The sequence below is a fragment of the Sorghum bicolor genome, chromosome 10, assembly GCF_000003195.3.
Source record: "Sorghum bicolor cultivar BTx623 chromosome 10, Sorghum_bicolor_NCBIv3, whole genome shotgun sequence".
Classification (NCBI taxonomy): Eukaryota; Viridiplantae; Streptophyta; class Magnoliopsida; order Poales; family Poaceae; genus Sorghum; species Sorghum bicolor.
In genome coordinates this window covers 50451785-50456653 of record NC_012879.2, presented here as the reverse complement: position 1 = coordinate 50456653, position 4869 = coordinate 50451785, and the positions used below count along the sequence as shown (strand labels likewise).

Genomic DNA, 4869 nt, shown 5'->3' with positions numbered 1-4869 from the left:
TGTTATGCCTTGCCTTCCAAGTAGATGAGATGAGGTATCCCACCTAGGGTTTGGCTCCTCATGTAGCCCGCTCGGTATACTTTATCTCACTTGGGTTGTATTCTATGTGGTAAGAGCATCTCCAAGAGCCTTTCTAAATCTCACTTTCTAAATCATCATTTGGAGAACTATTTGCATAAAAATTGTTTTCTGTATTTTATTACTTTCCAACAGTTTTGCTAAATCTCATGCGTACTCTAGAGAGTCATTCTCGTCTTCTATATTTGGCTAGCGAAAAATCCAGAATAGATAATGGCTATATTTGGATGACCATTTAGAGAAGCTGTCGGAGGATAGTTTTTCACTAAAATTGCTATTCGTAGCATTTAGGAAGAATATAAGTCTCTTGGAGATGCTCTAAGGTACCTAGGTACATATCATCAACAAAGTGATCCTTAACATTGACTTTGAAAAAGCCTCATAAGGTAAAATGATATTTTCCCCAGCAAAATCTTTGTAAGAAAGGGCTTGGCCAATGATGGTGTACTGGATAAGAAAATATGTCATGGGTGGAAGTTTAGGCATCAAGATTAACGATGACAATGGACACGACTTCCAAACCAAGAAACGACTCATTCAAGGAGATTATATCTCACCTATATTGTTTAGTAGTGTTGCTAACATGATCTCATACATTGATTCAGAGGGCAAAGAATCATGGCCAAATCAGGGGAGTCATACCTCACCTTGTGGATGATGGATTGTCAATTTTTGCAATATGTGGATAAATACAGTTCTCTTCCTAGACCACGATCAAGAGCAGGCTAAGAATATGAAGTTATTGCTATGTATTTTGAGCAACTTTTTGGTCTTGAACTAACTCTCACAAGAGTGAGAAATATTTCTTTGTAGAAGCAAAACAATATGAATAGGACACTAGTCTGTTTGGGTGTCACATAGGGTCATTCCCTTTAAGGTACTTAGGAATTCAGATACACTGTAGGAAACTTCAATGCAGAGTGGGGTGTTAATAGGAAAGATTCAAGCAAAAAATGAGTACTTGGAACGCCAAGCACCTATTCTATGAGGGTAGACAGGTCTTACTCATCTCAATTCTAAGCAGTTTACCTACATTTATGATGTCCTTTTTTGAACTTTCTTAAAGCATCATTAAAACACTATATTTTTACCGATTAAGATTTTTTTTGGCAAGACAATAATGATAAACAAAAATATCTAGCCAAATGGGACATTATGTGTCACCCTAAAGAGCAAGGGGGCTGGGAATAACTAATCTCTAGCTCAAGCACAGATGTCTCCTCAACAAATGGTTATTCAAACTATTTAATGATGAAGGAACTTGGCAGACCTTACTTAAAAATAAATATCTGAATTCAAAAAGCCTTACTCAGGTCCATTCAAAACCTAGGGAATTCATAATTTTGGAAAGGCTTACTATAGGTCAAAAGTGATTTTCTAGGGTGTGGGACATTTAAAATAAAAGATGGCTCACAAACTAGATTTTGGGAGGATGCCTAGCTGGATAGATTCCTCACCTCTAAAAGACAAATTTCCTAGCTTATATAGCATAGCCAATTATCCCTACGTAACTGTACGGGACTGTCATGAATCAAGTGCCTCTTAGGCCTCGTTTAGTTGCCAAAAATTTACAAGATTCCTCGTCACATCGAATATTTGAACGCATGTATAAAATATTAAATATATATGAAAATAAAAACTAATTACATAGTTTACCTTTAATTTGGGAGATGAATCTTTTGAGCTTAGTTAGTCCATGATTGGACAATAATTACCAAATACAAACGAAAGTACTACAGTACTGAACAAGGTTGTCTCCTTTCTTAGAGCTCTAGTTGGGGATAAGTGGACAACCTGGCTAAATTTATTAGCTAAAATAGCCAACATTCAACTTTCAATGAGAGGGAATGTCTTTAGCCAGGACCTGCATAACCATGGTCAGTTATCAGTGCAGTCAATGTACCTGTATTTGATAAACCAAGGTATCCCTTTAGCAATATATTTATTTGGAAGTTGAAGCCCACTTAAAATAAACATTTTCCTTTGGTACTTCCAGCGAGGGGTGATATTAACAAAGGATAATTAACTAAAAAGAATTGGACTGGTAGAAAAAGTGTTGTTTCTGTGATTAATTAAACTATTAAGAGCATCTCCAACAGGGACGGATCCAGAATTTTGGATCAATGGTGTCACAATGAATTTGTGAACCGACAATCACAGCTTATAGTAAAAAAATAATACGCTAGAAAGTTGATATGGTTTAATAGATCAAAGTAAAAGATCAATGTATAGGCATAACATATGTTTACCTCTTATAAAAGCATTCGAGGTTGCGGTTTTCCATCTTTTGAAAGCGATCTATTATAACTTTGTCTGGGATTGTTGCTAGAAAGGCAGGCTCAACAAAGCAAATGATGCAGTCATTCATAAACTTGTTGCCAATACGGTTGCGCGATAAAGTCTTCAATGTTTTCATTGCTGAGAAGCACCTCTCTACAGATGTTGTGGCTACAGGTAGAACAAGTGCTAGCTTTAGAAGCCGATAGACCAAAGGAAAAGCCAGATGCTTCTTTGTATCCACTATCAGCTTGGCAAGTTCAGTAATGGTGCTCAGTCAAGAAAACCTTTCATCAGCTTTAATATATATTGTCCATGTAAATAGGAAGATCCTGAGCAAGATCCTTCAACTCATCAGAATTGAAATCATTAGGATACAACTTAGCTAATTCTATCAAGCTCTCCAATTTGAAATCAACAAAAGAATCTTTGGGACTAAAAGCAGCCATGTAAGTAAGCAAATTAGAATTTGTTTCACCAAATCGATCATTAAACTCGATAAGTAGCAAGTCAAGAACTGAATTCAAGCAGTCCCATCTATAGTGCTGGTAATTGGTTCGGTTTGTCTTTTTCATTGGTTTATGGTGATCAATATACTCTTCTTCCATGTCCAACTTAGGAATACTATGTTCTTCACAAAAAGAATATATGCTTTCCAATAAAGATTTCCAACCATCATCTCTAATTTGCTGAAATTTTTGCTTGGTTGACTTTACCTCTGACATGGCCTCCAATATATCCTGATCTTTCCTTTGCAAACAAAGTGATAGAGAATTTGCATGTTCAAAGATCATCAACATCAAGTGTAAATGAAACACAAAATCAAAATCCTTAAGATAATCTAGTAGGCCACGAGCTTGACGTTCCTTCTTATCATTTGGGCCATCTTTTTCAACATACTGTAGAACTTCAATAACAAAAGGGAACAAGCTGTTAAGACTCTTAAGGGTCTTATAATGAGAGGACCACCTAGTGTCGCCGGGTCTTTGAAGAGATTGTTCCTGGTTCAGTCCTGTTCCAGTAGAAATCTGTGCACTACCTATTGCTTTCTTCACTCTCTTGTTGACTTTGTTGTATCATGTCTTTTCTCTTACAAGAAGCACCAGCAACATTAAGAAGAAGATATATCATATCAAAGAAATCACTAATGTCATCATTCTTTTTAGCGATTGCCACTATGACTAACTGAAGTTGGTGGGCAAAGCAATGGACATAATATGCTGGCCTGTTCTCTCTCATAATCAAAGCTCTTAGTCCATTGAACTCATCTCTCATGTTGCTTGCTCCATCATAACCTTGGCCTCTCACTTGTTTCCAACTCAATTTATACTTTTCAAACAAACTATCAATATTAGATTTGAGACATACGGATGTCATCTCGGCAACATGAACAACACCAATAAGTCTTTCTTTGAGTACTCCACATTTATCAACATACCGCAAAACAACAGCCATTTGTTCCTTATTTGAAACATCGCTAACTCATCAACCAACAAGCAAAACACATCACCACCAATTTCTTCGATTATAGAATTCACTATGACCTGCATAGACACATTGTATTATAGACCATTTCCAAAATTCATAAAAATAAAAGAAAAGAAATGCAGCCAATAATAGCAATGTCCTTCTGAATATTTGGAGCCACCAATTGATGATTTTCTGGAGCATTCCTTAGCACAACCCGCTTTATCTTTTCATTTTGCGCTGCCATAAGCTTTACCAACTCTATAAAATTTCCACTGTTAGGGGAGTCCTGCGACTCATCATTGCCTCGAAAAGCTAATCCTTGATGCAGCAAGTACCTAACAACATTTATCAAAGTACTTAGACGAATAAAGTACTCCTCTTTGGCAACATCTTGCTGCTTGTTGAGAGCAAAAAGAATTGATTGGTTTGGCTTCAGCAAATTGTTACATCTTTTCACGGCTGTGTTATGATAGCTAGTTATCCCACCTATATGAGTATCCAACCTTTGCTTGTTGTTCCATCCATACCATCCTTTTATTACAGATGCATCATTTCCACCTTGCCCTTCAATACAATCTCTAAACAGGTAGCAGTATAGGCAAAAAGCTTTATCCACCTTCGGACTATATTCAAGCCAATCATATTATTCAAACCAATCATATGATTGAACCGTCGTGGCTTTTTTGCTATGATTGTTTGTGGATAATCAGAACCAGGTTGTGGTCTCTGATCTCTAACCATCTTCTTGTAGCTTTAGGCCTGGATATTCTATTATTCTCTTCAGATCATAAGGAAGTTCATCTAGATTAATATCTCTTGGTGACAATATCTGAGTCTTATTCTGAACATTGGTGTTTGACGCACCTCTATCTGTATGTGAAGTCCCTTCATCAACGGCTGCTGCTGGTAATTTTCTTTTCAAGAAATGTTCCATCAAATTCATTCTACCTGAACATGTAGAAAATTAATTAGAAACTACAACACATTTGCAGAAAAGAAAATGAAAAGAATTAATTTGCTTTTGCTACCTGAACCACCGGCCAT

General features: G+C 36.5%; 1 pseudogene; it reads right to left on the bottom strand.

Moving 5' to 3' along the window:
• Positions 1906-4869, bottom strand: LOC110431169 (annotated as a pseudogene).